The sequence below is a fragment of the Falco naumanni genome, chromosome 7 (assembly GCF_017639655.2).
Source record: "Falco naumanni isolate bFalNau1 chromosome 7, bFalNau1.pat, whole genome shotgun sequence".
Lineage (NCBI taxonomy): Eukaryota > Metazoa > Chordata > Aves > Falconiformes > Falconidae > Falco > Falco naumanni.
In genome coordinates, this window is record NC_054060.1 from 20,920,469 (window position 1) to 20,943,259 (window position 22,791).

A 22,791-nucleotide genomic window follows, 5' to 3' on the forward strand; every position below is an offset into this window, starting at 1 on the left:
TGGTGACAGCTGAAAAACCAGCCTTCACCTTTAAGAGTATAAAAGTAAGCTGGGCTGCAGCTTAGGTCCAAGGGCTTTAGCCGCATGTTGTACACAGCTTGTGTTTCAAAGAAATTTCCAAATACACATCTCACACCTGCACTTTTCTTCTCAGTCTCACAACTAAAAATCTGTGGAAACAGCAACAGTCCAACCTGTCCTAGAAAACTGGGGCAACAAAAGTGGATTGGAACATCTTCCTTTTCTCCAATAGCCAAGGAATATTTTACCAAGTGTAAGAAAGACTAAATTATTTGACTGTCTAGCTACAACATCATTAAAACAATCTGACTCTTCCACGCTACCAGAAGTGCATCCAGCTACTCTCAGCAAGTCTGTAAACAGGACTGAGAAATACAAGATCATAAAGCTTGCTTTATCTCCCCAGTACTGTGAACACCTACACTTTATTGTACATATGCATTTTTTTTAAATGCCATCAAATAAGTAGCTCTTTTTTTCCTAGCCACTGAAAGCTCAAAATTCTCAATTGAATTAGTTATAAGGGAGATTTTGCAAGTTAAAAATGGTATGGATCTAAATTGAATTCCAGAAATAGATCTTGACTACATAACTATCTATATATACTTGCATTAAAACCTCTTAAACAGGAATAAAAGGAACTCCAATACTGGGGAAAATACCTTGGAAAAAAGGGTTACATTTTATACTTAAGGTGCCTGGCCTGATAAACTCATATCATTTCTGCTTAAATTCACGAAGGAAACATTTCTGGGGTTAGTTTTTTAAATACAAAGTTGTCTGATTTCACCTTTTAGCTCAATAAAAATCTCCTTCTGTAGCCTTACTTTCATTAAAGGAATAAGTTTCAGGGAATAAAAATGCTGTCACATATCCACACATACAAAATCCCTAAGACATGTAATTGAAATCTTAATTATTTTTCCCTGTGTAAACCAGATATATGACTTCCAAATTACCTTCTGAAAAATGCTTTTTTCCCCCTTTTCCAGCCAGAAAATTGAAACAAAGGCCACATAAAATGATCAAGTAAAAATTATCTGAAAACTAAAATACAAATCTTATAAATAATATTGTGTGTCATGGTGTGTCATGGCTTTTTGTTACCATGGGAATTCACTTTTTTCTTACAAACTCAACAATTGTCCTGTACCCTGAATCACAAACATAAAATTCCAATTCTAAGAGTTCTTATCTCTCTCACATCACCATCAGTACTACCATAAAATAGAATATAATTTTCTTTGTGAACAATGCGAAGTCAGCAAGTGCATTGATGTAGGTTTCAGAATTATTATCATTTGGCTTAATAGATGAAAAGGTTACTTTTAAAATCACATCTTCATTTAGTTTCTCCTGAGTTCAGAAGAATTTAAATCCATATAAACCTACCTGCATGATTAGTTTTACTGACATCATTTGACCATTCACACAAAAGCAAACACCCAGTTACTAATGTGACAGCATGTTTCCAGGATCTTCTGGAACACACAGGAAGAAATCCTAACTTCAGTGAGGTCAGAGAAAGTTTTCCATGAACTTCACCTATAGACATCCTTTAAATACTTCGACCTCTGTTATTACACAAACAAACAAACAAAAACCTCAGGGGAAGATCAATCAACACATGTCATCTTTAAACAATGCTAACAGTAACTGACTTACCTCTGGGTACTCATTTTTTGTGGTTTGAAAACTTTCATATTAATGTGTTTCAGTTTAACATATACAAAATATATTTTATGTCTGTGCATATATATATATATATATAAAATCTGCCTACTTGTTCATTATCATTTCCCATGAGCCTCTCAGACTTTGGTACAAGACAACAGATCTTTAATTAGTGCCTGATGACTAGTTATTTTCACGAATCAGTTTCTAGTCACAACTTTTCTATCATACTCCATTACAGGCATACAAAGTTATACCTTTCACTAATCTAGAAGTGTGTCCTTCATTCATTCCTAGGTGGTAGAAGATGAGTAACTTTTATTTGAAATGTATCTTCTTAATTTCTGATAATTTCTAATTAACTTACCTGCCATAAATTCCTGAAAAAAAAAAAAGCTATTTCTAAGTTTTATACGCAAGCAACAAGCCCACAACATGAACAAAGCTACATTACAAACTTTCTCTGCAAGCTATCAGCAAAGTCCTCTACCAGCGTACAGACACTTCAGTGGTGGACTGCACTGGCAAAGCCTACTGCCAGAGAGCTGTACAAACCTTAGCAAATAAATGGAGTGCACTGCAATTGCAAACTGAGCTACCCTCTTCTAAAATAATATAAAATGCAAGTAATTCAAGTTAATCTTTCACACTGTACACCACCCACCCAGACTGCTGATTGTGCAGGAAAAACACAGCCATAGTTTTACCTTTCAAGACTTTTTTTACACTTCATGAATTTAATAGGGACAGCTTCACCCTTACAAATAATAAAAGCAATTTCACTTCTAAAAGACTTGCTTGATTAACTATAAAACACACCTCTAGATACAAAATCTGACAAGCTCCACAGCCCACTAAGGAAGAGTAGTACCGTACCATATTTCAAAGTATCTGATCAGGCATGATAGGACCTTTCTGGTCACTACTGGATGAGAAAATACATGGCAAACCTAAAGCATGCAGAACATACTGATGCCTAAAGACTCACAGCATACAGCACAGTCTCCTATTGATTTTAGCTTCATCTCAGGACACCTATTTTCATTCTAAACCTACTTCACCAAATAAAGCCATTTTCTAGATGCCCCTCTCCCGACACTGAAAAAAACCCTAGACTGACTCGGAGGTTAGCGAGAGCTTCCTGTGAAGACTAGGAACCTACTACTTCTTTATACAATCACGGAAGGATTGTTTCTCCTCCATCAGCTTCTTAAGAACTGCGGACTGAGAGAGAAGAAAGGCGGCCTATGGCCTGCCTCATCGACGCTGTGTGGCTGAGCCATGGTAATTCCAGCAGGCGCATTCAGAGAGCTCTTGGTTTGCCGCCCATCTGTGCTTCTCACCAGCAGCTTCTCAAGGGTGAGGGGTGGGCGCGGAAAGAGAATGGAGCATGTCAAAGACACTGAAACATGCCAAAGTCTGTGCTTTGCTAAGCGATTACTTCTGCATCGTGAAATGCCAGCAGAGCAAACCTGACCTCTGTACAAGAGGAGACGACTAAGAAAAAAGAAAAATGACTAGGGGAAATTCTCCATATGATTTAATGAGGTGGGGGAGGGAGAATATATTTTGAACCACAGGCAATAACTCTTCTATCACCCAAAATATATATCTGTAGCCCAGATGTCAATGAGGGGTTTCCAAAAAATAATTACCTAAGTCTCTTGTTAGAGGAAGACAAAAAGGTATTAAACCATCTTTCTTGTTTTTCAGAGATGCTTTAGTGGAAAACATGATGATTATATGATGAGCTGTCGTTCAGTTACACCCACTCAGTTCTATTACTGCTCACTACAGCTGCTTTAACATTCAGTTAGCTCAGTTACCTTTTATATTCATTACATGCAGAAATTCTCACATGTCCCTTATCAACATAGGGCAATCCTTGTCCTTGGAGTCCAAACTGATTTGATCTCTCTTTGCTTTATTGGAATTTAGGACTGAATTTTGAAAGAGAGTAGGAACTCGGTTTCATTATCATTTGAATTCCTGCACCACACGCATTTTTCTCTGCCCTTCCTTTTGCTCTCTAGAAGACTGAGGTTATAGGGCGCACTGCACATTTGCATATCAAAAGCAACAGCACTTTACACAAAAATGAAAAGCAGTCACTTCTGGTTTCAGTGACACAAAGAGAATTTCATTCCTCTGCATCTGTAACTCCAAATTCAGGTAACTCAGTCCATCAAGACTGATTCAGATAAATACCCTTAACATGAAGAAACTCCCCCACTGCCACTGTTACCTGATACTTATCTGCCAAAGACAGAGTTCATTTTCTTTCCAGACGCTTTCCTTTTGGAGCAGTTACAGACTTCACTGTCTTACAAGTAAGAACACAATTAAGACATGCCAAAGAGTTCAAAGGTCATAAAGAAACATTTCTTCTTTATCTCAAGTTATACCAAACTTGTTTAAATGGCACTACCCCACTTACTGTGGTATTTCAATGCCCTTTTTGGGCTGGCCACCATGACCTCAGATGTGTCAGAATTTATTACTAAAATAAGCTGGATGACTCTGCTCTACCTTACACAAACAAAAGAACATCTATACAGAACGCTATCCCAGGTTACTGTAACTTCATGCTAAGGTAGCAACCTTGCCCTAAGTTTCTACATGGAGGTGCCTTTTCTGAAGCAAAATGTGCAACACTGGTGCTAAAGAACATACACACAAGCTATTAGCGCAGAATAGCTAGCACACCATGAACTACGCTAACTTGGAACCTCCATCAAGCTCCATGAGACACAGCCTTGATACTGGATTATTGCACCCTGTTTTCCTCAACAGGAGGAAGAAGTGATTCAAGCACAAGCTATATACCTGCTGAAGTTCAATATGCCCCTAACTGCATCACACCTAACCTTTACACCCTCAATGCATCAGATCAGCCTCCGTTAGGCTAAACCCAGCCGTACCCTCCAGAAAGCAGACAGGTGAATAAATACATAAATACAAAAGACATTCATAGTTCTGTTTCTGGGAAAGACTCTTCCTGAACCTTACAGTATGAGTCTGTAGGCTAGGGCTTGGCATACTAGCAGACAGGTGAGACTAAAAATACAAGCTATCACATCCTTGTGAGGCACAATAACTGACCATGTATACGTTGTTCCCGTACCCTTTTTACTGATGGTCACATACATCAGGTAGATGAGTGCATAAAGGCTTCAAAAGGGGTAACAGAAGGATGCAACCATGTCCCCTCTCCCCCATAACACGACTGTGATTTGTGACATCATTTTTAATGACTTTCCTGCCTAGAAATGTACCTGGTCACCCACACACCCTAGACAGAGTGATCAGGTGGGAACAGCAGAATGAATGACTCAAGAGAAATACCAGCTGTTTACCACAGTGTCTCACTACTCCCAATACCAACAGTAGTAGGTGGTGTTTGAGCTGTCCTTGACCCAGCCAAATCCCTCTTTAACTACTTCCCACCATTAGAAACACTGATGTGTTTCCAAGTCCTACCATGAATGCATTACTGATTTCATGAGGAAGATCTGTCTGCTTTAGACTGCTTGAAAGAAAAATAGCTAGCAGACAACACTTATGCTCGAGAACCATGCTATACTATGAGTACATTGATTACACATTCATTTAACTTGTACCAGCCAATCAAGCTAGTTTATCATTCATGAGTCACCTAAACCCCTTCTTAAATCAGCAGAGATATCTCATCTATTTCCTTACGTGTCTTCAGTTAGATCATTTAAAGAAATTGCACTGGATCAGAAACAAGAACCAGTATTTAAAACCAGTTTGTCTCAGCAACTTTGCCTCCATTTTTCATCTATTTCTTATTTAAAGAACACAGTGCAATGGTATGCTCATTTAACATAAAAATAAATGTTTATGAGTACATTGCTATTTGCATTGGAATCTTTCACTGTAAAATAATTTTTATCAAATTCTCAAACATATTTCTACCCTAATACTCTGTACCTCAGATGATGAAGCCAACAGTCATGCCACTACCATGTTTTTACAGAGAAGTAACAGGGTAGTGGATCCATAGAAGACTGAGATCTCAAACGCAGAGTAATACTATTGCCACCATCCTCTGTAACCCTTACAGGATTACAATTCACCTGGAACACTATATTCCTTTATTGCACTGCAGGTGATAAAAGGGAGAACCTGCTAAAACTGTTAGGTGGACCTTCACTTCTGAAGTCCTACATCTTATGGTGAATAAATTGTTCTCTCTTTAACGGTTGCCAAAGCAGATGTTGCCATTCTTATTAATTATTTGGAGAAAACTACACCCATCTTTCTAGAAATACGTGAAAAGCCTACATCCTACACAGATGGGGAAAAAATAATAATCAGGTGTCCATAAACATGGTTTCCCCATAGCCTGATTGGACTTGTTTGGTTGGAAACAAGCATGAGAAAAGCAGACATGTTTCAGTGCAAATAGTCCTATTCCCTGGCAGTCTACACCAAACACAAATGAAGGAACAGGACCTTTTTATAAAACTTCATAAACTGGTAAGAGGTAAAAGACACACAAAGCATAAATAGGTATTGACACCTGGCAATAAGCAATGCGCTCTAAGGTAGCATCACTAACCCCTGACAGGTTCACCAGAATAGTCAAATTCAAACCAAGGTGGACTGGATATACGTGTGTTAGAAGCGAGCATTTTTCACAGCTGTATTTCTCAAGAAGCATGGAGAAGAAACAAAACTCCCAATTCAAACAGCATATACAAACCTCTTCAAAAAGATCACAAGTCAGCTGTCAAAACTATCTTTTATGTCCTGCACCATCTTCAGTCCAACCCTGCCTCTCTGCCTGCCTGATGTATTCAGAGGTTGTTGCTGGAGTCACTTCCTCTTGTCTCTCCTATTTAACTAATCTAATTCAACAGAATAAAATAAACTATTTCTGCCATAGCAGGAAGGCACACAGTGAACTGTGGAATACCAAACATACCAATTCACTTTATTCAGTGGATACAAATTTTACCCAGAATACCTCTCTGTAACTGACTAACACTAAAACAGAACAAATAATTCAGTAATCACACCTGCACCCGGAACAGTCTGTCTTGTTCAGGACTGAGGTCATCCAGCGAGGGGAGTTTACAGTGCAGCTGCTGTACTTGACATAAACACAGAGCTTCCATGGAAATTTGAATGCTTGCTTCTTCCACCCCCCACCCCCGTTTTTATTTTATTTTTAAATATAACTTTCCTATATACTACGGAAAACTACAAATTACTATCCTCCACTGCCTTTTGTTGGCAGCTGGGTTTTTTCTAGTTTGAGAATAAACTACATCACAAAATTATTTCCTATTGTAAAAGACAGACCTGTCTGATGATTTTAGTATGTTATTAACAGAAGGTTCTTAACTATTTTTATAGCATAAGAAACAAAATTTTAAACCGCCTAACTATGCTTTTTCCAAAGCAGGCAAGGCAGAGTTTTGAAGGAGAAAAGCCCAACAATTCAGGTAAGTATAACAAATTGATGTTTTTATGCTTACATGGTTATAGCCTTTTGGTGGCAAAATGACCCAGCATGCACTCACTCCTTCACAACGCTAAGCCCCTCTCCAAGGCTGATCCTCCTCCTCCACATTTGTCCTTATACTAAACAAATAGCTGACAATAATGGAAAATAGTTATTGCCATTTCTCGTATGTTAAATGCTCACGTATATTCTCTTCACATCCTTAATGGTTCACTTTTATTACAAGCATTACTCAGCGTACACCTTCTCAGTACTTGCCAAACCCACACTCAAACACTTGCCAAACTATGCTGGTGAAGTACAAAACTCAGATTTAATGTATGGAATAAATTGTAGCTATCAACATAAAACTGGTTAACAGAGACAGTCTAAAAATTCTGCAATGCAAGTAAGTGTTTGATAAACCCCAAGATAACTTAATTATAAGTATTCATGTGTCATTAACCTACATCAAAACAGATTCAAGCTCTCATTTTGTAAATAGCTCTGCAAGAATGCACATTTTTTTTACCCATATCCCTGAAACAAGTTGCAAAGATAAATAGCAGATGTTTCAATATCAGCCGGTCTAGGTGTCCTAACTGAGCCAGAGCCCCCCACTGAAGCAAGCTGGGAATCCTGCTTCAGTAAGCATTCTTAATGGGACCCATTCAAATTCTCATATATGCTGGCAGAATAAGCAGGAAGTTCAACAACAAAAAAAAGGAAATAAATTTACACAATTCAATGCATTAAAATAATGCAGGATTTCCATTCTTCTCTGTTCAAGTTCCTGTGTATATGTAAAAGAGGATGAAGAAGTAAAATACTCCCTTTCAACTAGCAATTGTGCTAGAAGCAGCATCAAAAGATGGAAATGTCTCTGCCGGTCCGGCTGAATGTCATCTAGTCAACTGTTACTAAAGGTACCTACCAAAATGAGTGGCAAAAACACTGCTGCCTTCAATGACAAAGATTCCTCTCCAAAGCTAAAAAAGTACAACATGGTTGTTTTGCACTTCTATTTTACTAAGTGTGCTTGCATTACATCAGCTTTTGCATCAAAGCTGGTAGTGCAAAGAGGAAAGCACAGCCAATTTTATGAACTGATGTAATCAAGCCTAGCATCTCTGTGGGAGTTTTTTGTTCCTATGGTCACAATGACATCAGACTACTCTGCCTATTTAGTAGTGGAGAGCAATGACAGTTCTTCACCTCTGCACACACTTCTCTATTCTTTTCCCCCTGCTTGCACATCTTAACACATTAGGAGTCAGCTTGCATTTCAATGGGACACAAACAACACTTGCCTCAGATCTCTCTCCCTCTCTCTCTCCCCCCTCCCTTTCTCTCAATATCACAGGCAAAGTTAAAACTATACTTAAAGTGGAAGGAAGAAAAAAAAATCTCAGGAATTTAACAAAGCACATCTAAACACTGCAGTGGGTCATGAATTTACACACTGGAACACACAGTGCTCAAATAATTGCTGTATTTTAAGTGTAGCAGATATTTATCCATACACAGAGCTGACCTGGAAAGATTATGAAGCTGTGTATCTGCCTGATGGCACGGGGAGATGCTTTGCTGGTACTCCAGCCCCACAGACACCCAATGCAGCTGATTTAATATGCTTGCTACGCCTAGCTTTCTAGTTTGCATGAGTCCATATACGTTTCAAAAGGCTCCTAAAAACTTATGCAACTAACTTCACTTTTCTGTGTCAGTTTCTACACCTGCAAAATTTAAATAATTACACTAATCTTAAAAATAACTTAAACACATCAACTGAAGAGAAGTAGATTCATTTCCTGTTCATATAATCCAGCCCTGGAATTGCCCATCTGATCAGTTCTCTCACCTGAGAGACAGCACCTAGGCCAGATACAGCTACACTCTACTCTGAAATCTTCGAATCTAAACCACACAAACATACTGTAATACCTCTAAAAAGTATATTTTGCAGTTCTTATTTGCACTGTAGAGCACCTGTGAGCAACCGTCATATTCTGCCAGTAGGGGAAAAACGTTTTACCCACCACATGAGTTCTTACACAGCCTTATTATCTAGAAACAAATTTCAACAGAATATATTACAGAAAATATATTTACACATGGAATAATCAGTTACTGAAGACTACCAGTGTACAGACCGTCTATTTTGTAAGTTTTCCTACTACGATTTCTTGAATCTGCCCTGCTGTATAGCACACAAACATGTATCTGCACAGAAGTCGGTATCAAAATGTATCTAAAAAAAAATTAAAATCCACCATCAGACCAAACAACCCACCTCACCCCACCAATCACCACCTCTTTCTCCATGTCTCAAACTATTAGGAGAAATTAATAAAGATAAAATAGCAGTATGTTAGACACTCCAATTTCTAGATATTTTTTTGTCTCCTTCACTGAATTAATTCTTTTGCAAGGTTTAAGAGAAGCAACACTATGAAGCACCTAAACAACAGCAAAAGTAACCTTGACATAGAGTGGAAAAAAAAAGTAATACTAGATAGTTATGTACATAAAATTATCACATTTCTTTTATTATCCATCTCATATATTCTTCAGCTGAAGTCTGATATTTTCCACTGATATAATTTTGTATAAAATCTAGACAATAAGAAAAATGTGATTCTTTCCAGCTGAATTGCCTACTTCAGTCCCTAAAACTGATTATTTGCCAGCTGTCCTTCCCATTAATAAAAAAAAGAGCACAATCCCCCCACATCTGCTATTATTTTTGAGCAGCTTACCAAGTAACATGCAAAGAAATGAGGAAACATTTTAATAACTGTAAGTCAAATACATTAGAAAAGAGGTACAACAAATATAAAAAAAATACAAGTATGTGTTTTTATGCACATAAAGAAAATATTATGTACTTGTTGAAATATATATAGGTATTATATCTTTATATAATCTATATCTAACAAATAGGTATATATTTATACTGCATCTATATTATCTATATGACTATATTATCAATATATTTCTGTAGATATAAATATATGTAGTTTGAGCTACAGATAATATAATTAAAATCCCTGATGCCACTTTTTTTTTTTATTTGGGATAAACTGTCAATTTAAAATACAGAACTTTATATAGAGCAACCATTAACCCTACTGTAATCCATGCAGTTAAAAGCCTAAAGGATTTGTTTAATATTCTTCTTACAACCAGTTGACAGACATCTGACAACACAGAAATGTAACATTTCATTTAACTTATCCATAGGCTTAGTCTACCAAGCCCCAGATGTTTTAGCAAAAGAGAAAAGAAGTTCCACAATTTTAGGGTGGAGGACAGGAAACCTGTTTATTACAAATGGCCCTTGCTTTATTAATTTCTACCAAAAATTAAGAGGCATTAAGTTTAATTAATAAACAAATAAAAAGATATCTCAAGTAGTAAAACATTCTAGTTTGATTAGCTTGCTTGCCTTTGTTTGTCTGGATTTTTTGTTTGTTTTGTGTGTGTAAGGTACCATGTGTTGCAGAAACCAGGAATAAATTTTCTGGAGGACATTCCATATGATCCATCAAGTCTTTTTCCCCCTAAACTTATCAACTTATCAATTCTTCTCTTCCTTCTATGGCAGAACAAAGTCAAATTAGAACAGAAGACATGTACCTCTTTCTAGTTTTATGTCACAGCCATTATGCAATATATAAATAATCCCTAAAATATATTTTAAGGTAATTAAGTTCCATTTAATTTCAAAAGCCTTCCAGCACCATTGATTTCATGCCTTTATTTAACCTGCAGATCTTGAGAAATTGTTTGGCTTTTTTTTAACAAACAAAAAGACAAAGCATATGGCGACAGAGGCAGAGATGACAAAAGGCAAGAGTTTCTAACAAAGTCACACCTTCCCCAACTGTTCCCAGTGTTCAGATGAACCTGTCACATATCCCTTGGGCAGTGTGGAGAAAGATCACACTCATGCCAGGTAGCTTGAACTCAATCCCACTCAGTTTGCACCTTTGCCAGCTGCACTCAAAATGTGTGTAATTACCATCAAGTGAACCAATCAATTACACAAGCTCTTCTGAAGTGCCTGAAATAGTAAGAATGAAGTCCTTCAAATAACCAAATACAACATTTCAAAATACCGTTACCTGCTGTAGTGATGAAGTAATGAGCTATGAATTGCTGTACAAAGGTCAAATTCGAGAAAACAAGACCTCTGAAAACTGGTAGAAGTACGGAACAAAGTGATTCAAAAACACTGAGGAGATACTATTAACATGTACTTTAAGTAAGCTCAACTTTTCAACATAACAACTTGTCCAATAGCAGAAGTCTATCAGAAACTGAGTAAGACGGCATGTACTAGCTTTAAAGGTGAGTATGTAAGTGTTTTTTGCATTTCAGTTTGCTAAAGATTTCATTTTGTTTATCCTTTCTGTCTGAAATGCATAGTGTAAGCAGGACAGTTGGAGAGTGATGAGTTATGAGCTGTTTAGAAAGAACATAAAGTGTGACATAAAACCACTATTGCTTGATAACATAGATAAAAGTATCTTTACCCTGACTATAAATGACTGAATTCTGCTCAAAGACAAAATATTCCAAAAGTTTACCCAGCAAAGTTTCATCTACTCTACCTTTTCATTGAAAGAAAACTAATCTTTTACAGTAGTTAGAAGACTAACCTTTTAAATTGTCCATTGAGTAATGGAGAATCACATATGCAACAATCTCTGTAACTTTTATAAACTTCCAAAAAATATATTATCCTCCTAGAAAAGACAAAGATGTTCCCATAAGAACACTGGCAAAGCATCTTTACTTATTAATAAAATGAAAATGCATCCAGAGCGCACACAGCCTAATCCTCAATAGAAAGATTGTCATCCTGTAGAAGTATAAAGCTGTTCAAGTCAAGAATAAACTGCGTCTCTGCTTAAAATCCCCAGCTAAGCAACTGTGTTACTGAGCAGGACACTGCGCAGCACAGGAAAACACAGACCCAGCTTTAGCAGACAGAAAATACAAGGGGGCTTGCAACTGGAAATTAATCAAACTACAGGCTGGAGTCAAAACAGCGCAACTGACCATAAACAGAGTTTAAAGAATTACACAGTTACAGTATTGTGATACCAAATAGTACAAAACAGCCTGCAAAGCAGTTTTAACAAAATTTCCTATATAATAAAACAGTAATAGCGCCTGGCAAAACGAGCCTGGATCTTCAGCTGGGTGCATCTGTGACATAAGTTAATTGTAGTATTTCCTGCTGACACACAAACTGAAACTGAAAAACACGCCATAAGAAGAGGATGAGATGTCTAACACAGAAGATGAGAAAACAAAATCTAGTAGTTGTCCTTCAGTCTATCTTTTCAGATGTTTATCTATCAAAGGTGTCAAACAGATAATATGCCAGGGCAACAGCATAGCAGGAAAGGGATACCACATCCTACCCTCCCGCTTTGTAACTCTACACATGGGGCAGCCTAAGGATTGAATTATAGCAAACTTTACACTGAACAGAAAAGCTTTTCATATACTAGGTAAAACAATAAACCAATTTAACACTCAAGCAGACTTCAAGGCACACTGTACGACATAACTGGGATAGCATTCGCAAAAGCCATAAATAGCTTCAGCAAAACCCTAGCAGGGATATGCTTTGTGTACAAAGGATAGTTAAAATTTCCCGATGGCTGGTGCTGCTCAGTGCAGACCAAGTATTTCAGAATAAAAAACAGGAACAGGAATCCTAAGTTCTGCACAGTTTGCACTGTGCTTCTCAAGAACCTGGGGAAGTTTTTCCAAATGAAACAGGTTTCCAGATTAATGTTTATTTTTTCCACCTCTGAAATTACATCTCTGCAATTACTCATGTAACAGGGTAGTGGTTTCGGGGGGGGGGGGGGGGGGGGGCAGAAGGGTAGTGCTTTGGGAAGAGCTCATAATCAAATGATTTCATAGAATCAGCATAACAACATGGTTGAGGTTGGTAGGAAGCTCTGGAGATCACACTGTCAACCCCCCTGCTCAAGCTGGGCCACCCAGAGCTTTTGCCCAGGACCCTGTCCAGCTTTTGACTGTCTCCAAGAATGGAGACTCCACAACCTCTCTGGGCAACTGGGCCAGCACTTGTGGTCACCCTCACAGAGAAAAAGCATTTCCTGATGTTCAGGCAGCATCTCCTGTATTTCAATGTGTCCACTGTCTCATCAGTTCCTAGTCATTATTATTTTTACAGAACACTGTCACACCTAAAAAGCTTTCAAAATCCCACACAGACAAACATGAACACCCCTGTGTTTACAAAGCAGTTAAAAAAGGACACAAACCATTACACAAACTCAAGAAAGCAAATGAGAACAACGTTTAACCTCAGCCAAATGAGAATTCAAAGCCTAAAAAGCCACAACTCAAACAGAACCTTAGCCTAAAAGGAAGAAGTGTTTCTGGAGACACTGGTCCAGGGCTGGATGTATGGATGGCCACTGATAATCACAGGGCTCTGCAAGCAGATCCAGCTTCATCGCTGCCTTGCACATCTGCACAGCTACCTGATCATCTCCTTAACACTTGCTGTCCTATTCCAGCCGGCAGCAAGCAGAAGACTGACTTGGCCCACATGCTGCCTCCTGCAATATGGTCCCTTTGCCATCCCCATTATTTCTGGTTAGGTTCTCTAGAAGCTGCTGCATTGGAAATTGAATACGAGAAGAAAGCTTTAACTATGTCTTACATTGCCATTTAGGATTTCCTTGATACAAAAACAAAGCCAGTATTTAGGTCAGATGGGACGCAAAGCTCTCTGTCTCATGCAAGCTGGATTTATCAGCCATGTGCAAATCGCTCCTATTGCACACACATGGTACATCTGACCTGGACGCGTGCTATCAAAACATGTAGGATTTCTGTGCATCTTTAGCTCCAGAGGAACTATGACTCTAACTGAATGTCCCATGGCCTGATTAGAGCCACTACAGGAATTCCCAGGCAAGCATCCAAAGGCCCCACAAAGCACCCAGACAAGAACCAACCTCACACAACTGCCAGACACACATACCCACAGCATCCGGGAGAATGAATCACTGCAACGGGACAGAAAGCCCTTTTTAGGTAGAAGCCAAATCTTATTTGAATTGGTCATTCTGACATTGGCTTCAGGAGGGAAGAATTGTCTCTGTAGGAACTTTGAAGTGTTCAGAGCACAGAAGACAAAATTTGATACATTATAATGCTGCTTTTATTGGGGTTTAATTTACATAAAACTTTAAAGCCTTTATGTGTGTTTACCAATGAGCAGAAAATAAACACTGCTTTTTCTGCATAGCTTCATCCTCAAAAATAAATGATGCAATGCAGTCAATGTTCTCCTGATCCTTTGGAAAGTCTCACTCTAGACAAATGTTTTCTTATTGCTGAAGCAGATATTAATTAATATATTCCCAAAAAGAGTAAGCTGCCTGTTCAGATTACCTCCATCACCCTTTTAAGAACATTTCTTAGTCACAGGAAGACACTTCTTGCTGAAGAATGGGGGGGGGGGGGGGGGGGGGGGAGGATTGGAAATATATCTACCATCTTTCATGAGGAATTTCTTGTACAGATTAGCTTTAGGGTTTTGTGTACATCTGTGTACCACAGACTTTACAAATACTGTCAATGTCACAGCAAAAAGAAAGCTCTCCATCCACAACTGTGTGTTCCATCAGACACCTGAAAAAGAAAACATAATTCCAATTCTATGACCTGTTCATAGGGGCAAAATAATTACGAATCATATCAGACAAGCAAAGACACCAAACCACCAACTCCTACTGTTGTAACCTGAACAGAACAAGGGTTCTATCTTATGAACAAACATTGAGGAGGTGTCTGGGGAGAAAGTTAACTAAACAGTAATCAGTTCTTCCCTAGAATATACGAATGCCTCCAGCTAACCTGAAAGAAACTTTGAAAAATCTAACCTGAAACAAGATTTGTGCTGAATTTTTGTATGAATTCTTACAGACTTCCACCAGAGAAGCTCTCTAAGTAAGGCTACTACAATCCACCCGAGCACGTGCACCTTCATCTTTCCACATACATTTAGCATCTCCATCTGCTTTCCTAACAAGGTTTTAAAATTATTCCCAAACATGAAATAGCAGAGAACTGTCTGGCAGCATAATGAAGACATTTGCCCCTGAATGAATACAGATAGCAAATGTTAATAACACAGATATTTGGTACTCAGAGAAAGCCAGGATTTACTCCACTGGTAATCCTGTTCCCCATGGACTATTCCAAATGCACAGACAATCAGAGCCAAAGAGAACAGCTTGCAAACGCGATCTACCTGAGCAATGCTTCTCTTGACCTTGCAGGCACTCGTCAGTCCCAGTGGAGGGCTGTAAGCACTCATATCCAAAAATACTGCAGTGCTACCTGACTTGGGTGGGTCATGTAGAGCAGGGTACTGAAAACGGCTGATCAATCACACAGTGGTTAAACTAAAGCCGCTATTAAATACATTTATAAGCTGCTACAAGGAGGACAAGTCAGCTTGAAAAACTAAGTAGAAAAGAATAGAAACAAAAAAAAAAAAATTAGAATGGAATTTCCCTGAACCCTGCATTTCCTTCCTTCTGTTGGTTTAGCGTGCCACATGAAAACATAACAAAAAAGGATGGAGTTTTTATCTAAATGGATATTGAAGTTCCTCAGTCAGATAATACAAAGTTGAGCTGGCTGCTTGTGAGCACACAAGATTTCCTGCGGAAAATCCTGCTGGAGTAAGGTTTTCAGCAATGATCTCAGATGAACCCTTGAACTACTTTTTACAACCAGATTAATTAGCATAATACAGGTACTTTATATATAGCTTAATACATTCTCTACATTTTTATATTAATTTCTCAAATTTTATTTCTAGATTCTCCAGAATCTCTATGTTCCTTAAAATCAGTTTAAACAATGTTTAGTTATGGGAACAGATTTAAAGAACTAAACAGGTATTATCAAATGAAAAAAGGGTCAAAAGATCTTTAGCAAGTCTAGGAGCACTTGATGCTGTTCTGTGGATCAGAAGACCACTGTCATATACTGTACGCTGTTCGTAGTTTACTGGAATTCTCCCCAATTATTATATCTATGCAGTGTGCCAGCGGGCAGATGGCAGCAAGGTAATGAACATAGATCAGCTGCATGACAAGGTACTTGCATATTTTTCCATTGTATCCAGATTTATGTGAAGAATTTAGGAATAGTCACCCACATTTACCCTAGAACCATGAGCTCTTAGGAAAAGCAAAAGCATGCATATATAAAGCAAATATGTATTAGTATATTCCCTTATACTTTTATAATATTATTTTTTTAATGCATGGGAGGGGAATGGCTTTTTCTTCTTTCTTTGGTCTTCTTCAATTACAGCCACAATGGCCCACATTGAAAACAGAAAGTGAAATACAGAAGTGATGAAACGTATTTACACCATGCTATGCAAAAATGAAAAAAAACAGGAGGGGGGTCAACAATTACCAGAGATGCACACAACAAAAGCCTGTGTAATATGTCCTTTAATAGGCTTACAGAGGTCATCGGGTTTTCTTCAGCTGAACTGCCTTGAAAGCACTGTATGATTTACAACACGTACAAATTCATACAATAAAAGACTTCCTCTGAAAAAAAAATCCACAAATTTCCTTATTCATCCAATTAGTCACACAGAATGATGTGAATACCGAGAAAGCGTTTGTCTTACTTTTTCATTAAATGCAATGACCAAGGAATACTGAGTTTCTATAAAAGAGCAAAACTGTTTTTTCAGTTGTCAAGATCTGTAATGTCAAAAATCACAAATAGGCAGCTACATCGACTCCATTCTGAAAATTTCTGGTCAAATCATTCTGTGTTTAACCTGAACCGAAAATGAACTATTATTTTGAAATTTCACTGAAAATGAACCAGAATAATTAAAGTTACAGCTGAACTCATATAAAAAATAAAATGAAATATTTTCTGTTTCTTCAGCTCCTTGGACTGTTAAAAACCTGTAACAGAAAGGTGTTTACTGGTGTTTGGGTTTGGGTTTTTTTTCTTCTTCCCCTTTTGCTGCATTTTTCTCACAACAACTGGATAGTTTGTGTTGATTTTTGGATAAGCAAAAATCTAATTTTCCATTCTATTTAAATTCCTTCAGAAAATTCCGAATTTTAGGATAATTATTCATAAAAGATTCATCATAGTTTTGTAACAAATGAAGGGGGGAAATTAAACACGGGATTTTTAAAGTCTGTGTTTCAACCAATTCGATTTATTCTGACTATATCATCATTATAAACATTGCTATTTTATCCTCATATAAATTTCAGAATAATATTTAAAGTAATTCACAGAAGTAATTCAGAAGACAGTAGTGTACTTCAGGGACTCTGACCGTCTAGCTCCTTTATAAGACAAGCCAAAGAAATTAATTCTGTCATCTCTGTATCAAGCCCATGACTTTCATTTGAGCTATATAATTAATTTTAGGAAGACAATCAGCACTGATTTAAAGACTTCAGCTGATGGAAAACCCAACAGATTCCAGATGGTTGATTAGACCTGCCACTGAAAATCTGGGGAACTTGCTTCCAGTCTGCTCCATGTACCTCCAGTTTCCAAGTCATGGATCTCATTATACCATCCCTGTGCTAGACTTAAAAATATACTCCTACTATCAGAATTCTTTTTTCTATACTGATTATTTTAAACAATAATTAAATCTCCTCTTATCCTTTTTTTTGTTTGTTTGTTTGTTTGTTTTTTTTTGCATAATGTGAATATTTTGAGTTTTGGAAAGCTTGTATTGTAAGAGTGCATTATAGAAATTCATTGTTTCAGCTCTTATTTCACATATATGCAGATCACCGCTCCTACAGCACTGGAAACTTGCTCTCAAAAATATAAATAATAAAAGATTTACACTTGTGTTTTTAAAACACTTTTTCGGCCTGTTAAGAGTCATACCTTGGTTCTGCAAGCACCCAGCAGGATTCTGCATGGCAACACAGAACATTTGGGCATTCAAACAAGGACCCTAGTAGTCCCATCTGACAGTCACTGCCACTTCTGTTGCCTTCTGTTCAGTGGCAGTTTGCACACCGTCAGTTCAGGACACCATTAAATGGAGTCAAATGCTCACCTTGCCTGTTTCAACCTGTGGACTGTCAGGCATGGTAATAGATTTTTATTTTAAGACATTTTCTTTGTCAGGAAGTAGTTAGCACATCTCATAAGAAGGCACAATTCCTTTTTCATTCATAAAGGGCAGCCTGGGGCTGATGGGAAAACATTTCAGTTATAAATACAGACCTGTCCAAACTGCAGAATATTGCCTCTTCGGAAGGGTGAGGTGTAAGCCTTCACAGACCTTGAACCTCACACACACCTTCCCAAAACAAATCTCACATTTTTTGTGAAGGGGCTACCTATTTAAGCCAGTACAGGCAAACTTTTCAAATAGTATCTGCAAAACAGAAACACACACACCTAGTGAAATGGAACAGGCACCGATAAACAGAAAGTCAATTAATCTTCAAAAACACTTGAAGAAATAGAAAAATCTTTGGGGGCACTCTTTTCGGAGACATCAGAAATGCTCAAGGTATAGCCTTGATATTGGGACCTAATAAGTGACTATTACAAAAGGCTGCGTTTTAATAAGTACACACAAGCCACTGAGCTATGAACTTACAGATCAATTTTCTTTTATCACTTCCTAACTTCTCAGTCCTTGGATTTCCAGCCATAGCCTTCTTCTAATGTAACTTGTGAAATATGGATTTTGCTTTTTTCCAAATATTTTTTTCAAAAAAAAAAAATACTGTTTGCTTATTGTAAAAATACATAAACTGCAACCTTTCATCTATATAACACAGAACAACAGAACAGTTTTTACTCTGTTGTGTAGATAACACTGAACGCCTTTTTCAGTCAACTGCAGAAACATAAGATGAATTTTCAGTATCAATATGTTCTAAACCCATATAAACTAGTTTTCATTGTGTTACTGGAGTAATAGCCAACAAAACTGCATGAAAAATCCCTATCTTGACACTTAGGTCTCAAAAAGGATTCTACCAAGCCCCTAGAAAGTTTGTCTTATTTAGAACGACACATATATAGGAACTATTGATAATAGCAGGTAATCCAATAATGGGGTTAATGTGTTTTAAATCCAAAAAAGATTAATATCTTTATTGGCATGGCATCCAGCAAACAATGAAATCTATCCTAGTATGGTTTTCTCTCTCTGAAGTCAAAATGGCAACAATAAAACCCTGCTATTCTCTAGTTGTCATAGCTGCATCCTAGCAAACAAGCATCCTCCCATCTCACAAAATCAACCTAGATATTTTGTCTACCATTTTCTTCATAGAAGAGGAGAATCACTGATAGCCTCTACAGAACCTTGTATCTCCTGGCCACTTCTCTGAAGAATTAGAGAGCCCATCAGGAGATACTTCAATGTCAGAGCAAAGGTCTTTGGACAACTATGCCACTGCTGTAACACCCATCTCGCAAAGAAAGGCTTTGGTACCCAGAAGGCATAAGTAAGATACCATGGGTCTGCAAGTTGCTCGACTTCAAATTATTAACAAATAACAAGAACAAATAAGAATTTCAATCACCAAAGACACTGACACTGTATATACACCTGAGGGGGAGTCCCTATTACAGCCAGCCTGACTTCAGTCCAAAACACTAGGCTGCAACACTAGGCTGCAGCTATCAGCTGTACTTCACAGTATCGCCCTTGCGGGGGTGGGGGGAGAAGGAGTAACTACCAAAAGCAATTGTCGCAGCTTCAGCTAGAAACACTTTGTTTTATCCCACTAATTTTTTCAAGAACTTTCTGGCTGAAAAGAATGAGAAGCTCAAGAATGCTAGCAAACAAAACAAAAAGGACAAGAACAGATATAGGTTAGAGAGGAAAGAAAACCGTAATGTTCTGGGTACCAACAAAACGAAAGGCACAGCAGCTTATACCTCTTTTGCAGAGATCGTCTTCCTTACGGAATGATTTTGATGAGGCAAATAACTGCTACTCTAAGGGATACCACAGACACTCTAGAAGCGATGAGGTTCTTTGGAAGTAGGCAACCTTTTAGTAGACTGAGCAGACAGGATTTTTTCAGTATCTTAATAACACTAAAATATTTAGTGTATCCTACTGTATGTGACAGAATTAGTGTTTCTCTAACAGTGGACCAGGCTGTCTAGGAAAGCTGCGAAGTCAACTGTTACTAAGCCTGGAGGGAAACTTATGTTTCAGTATTCCAAATTAAGTTTAATGATCACAGCTCATGGAAGGGATTATTTAAATTCTTTTCCTTTAAATGGTAATTGGACCATGTGAGAAATACTCCGCAAATATAAATATGTTCATGATCACAAGGAAAACCAGCTCTGATAAAACTTGCATAAATAACAAGGTCCCTCTCCCCAGTACAGAACAAGTGGATCATACACTGAGAAGGCTATGTACATGTAGACACAGGATGGTGGGAACAGAATTAACAGGGACTCTTCTAGCTACTCAAATACCTGATTTGATCCTGTGTTCAAAACCTTGGAAATCTACAGCATTAGCTATTTAACCCCTCAGTAGAAGCCTTTTTTCCCTGAAATTCAGGAAGCAAATATGTCAAAAGCTGTCTGGACTTTGATATTCCACAAAATAACACCATGCTACGGCAATGTTCTTTGCCATGTTCTAATTTTTTGTGCTTTTTCATGTAGAGAGATATTAGCTGCCAAAGTACGTTTCAAGCTGGAAGATGAGAGAGCACCTAAAACTAATACTACAATAGCTAGAGAAACAAACGAAGTTACTGCCTTGGTGAGCCAGTAATTCATACAGAATTAGTCAACTATATTGCCAGAGGTGTAAATATTACTGGAAGATAAGCTGGCAAACCAAGTTACCAACATACAGTCCCAAAAGCCTCTTGGCCTTTGTTCAATCAAACAAATGGAGAAGACAGATAATCCTTCTAAGATACAGAAATCAAAAAACCCTGAGAAGTGGAGAAGAAAATGTCAGATTACATGAAAGTTACAAGAAAGCATTACCATTTATAGAAAATTCTCCATCCAATTCCTGGAAAGAGAAACTAATAGGAAAAAAATTCCCAAAACACACAGCTACTAAATCAATTTAATGAAATAAATTAATAGCTACTGCAGTAATACAAATATTTCATTAGGTACTAAGTTGCTATGTTCCTTTTCCTGCTGAAAGATCACATTTTAAAGTCTCCAAAGCTCAGTATTTTGGGGTTTGTATGAAGTACATCTTTCACTGACCACAGCTATAGCTCAGCTTTTGGAGGGAGGCAATCACAAGCACAGATCCAGCAATGGAAAGCGGTATGTGTTTTTTCCAACAGCAGCTCTGGAGCAAAAGCAAACCCTATTGTCAGAGAGCAGGAGCTTTCTGTGGGAGCAGGATCTCTCTCTGCCCTCTCTTCAGGAACAGCAATTTCTAGAGTACTGCACCAATAGTTATTTGCTTCAGAACCTGAAAAAAACAGCTTAGGCTCAATCAAAAACACATTCTCAGACACCCACAGCAAAACCACCCTCAAACACTGTAGGCAAAATGTGTATGTGTACCAGGAAAAAATAAAATAATAACTTCTGACATATGAGCAATCTTTTTAGCAAAATAAGTCTATTATCATTTAATATTAAATTTGTACACCATCTCTACCTACCCAATTACATAAGATTTCTGTATAAAGAGTGGGGAGAATTTATTGGACTTCTAGTCTCAAACTCCCAGCCTAAACTGTCACATTCATTCTTGTTTGAATAATAAAATTAATTTTAAATTACCTGAATGACATACCAAGCAAGAATTTCTTTTCAAAACCTAAAAAAGGTTTTGAAACCTGTAGAAGAGAGATAGTAAAGTATTTGATCATACATTTACACTTAGAGATTTGAAGTATCTCTTTTTCCCACTGTTACGAATCCATTTTACTATTTTTGTATGGCACCCTTTCAGAAAGCTGCAGTACAAAATAGCATAGTTGGGTTTGCATTTTGTGTTGCTTTGAGAGATTTTTCACTTACATATCTGTTGAACTCAATTACCACTTTAGTCCACAGCATTTGTAACTCTGAGCCTTAAATATCAGATTTCATTCTCTACTACATGGAACCTCCTATATCAAAGCAGACTTTTTCAGAAAGATATCTCACCAAACTCAACAGCTCTTCCTAAAGTAAAAAAACACCAAACAATTAAAAAACCTTACATGAAATTCCTTCAGATTGTAGAATTTGGTCCATTGAAAAAAAACTATTCAAACCTAGTCTTAATGTATCCACCCAAAATATAAAAGTTTATAAGAAATATACACCATAAAATTTTGTTAATCTTGTCCTAAACAACTTTCTATAGAATCTGTTTATTCCTTTATCTGGACTACCACCCAAATTGGCTATTCCATCTGCCATCTAACAGCTGTAGCCATTCATGGTATTTCTGATTAGACAGAAGAACATATTCCTCAGATAAAGTTATATCCAATCATGTAAGTCAAACTCCTTTGGACTTTCTAATATGTAGACAAGTGAAATATTTTTGCCAAAAAGAAAATACATATCAG

General features: G+C 37.5%; 1 protein-coding gene across 5 annotated transcripts in view; it reads right to left on the reverse strand.

Moving 5' to 3' along the window:
- The window catches only part of OTUD7A (OTU deubiquitinase 7A), a 146,504-nt gene that overhangs the window by 102,539 nt on the left and 21,174 nt on the right, over positions 1-22,791 (reverse strand). Inside the window, exon 1 of one of the 5 annotated variants that reach the window (XM_040601686.1) lies at positions 15,486-15,629. The exons of the other annotated variants lie outside the window; for them this stretch is intronic. The gene's annotated coding sequence lies outside the window, so the exon portion shown is untranslated. Of the gene's footprint in view, positions 1-15,485; positions 15,630-22,791 lie in introns of those variants that run through there. 5 annotated transcript variants of the gene reach the window in all.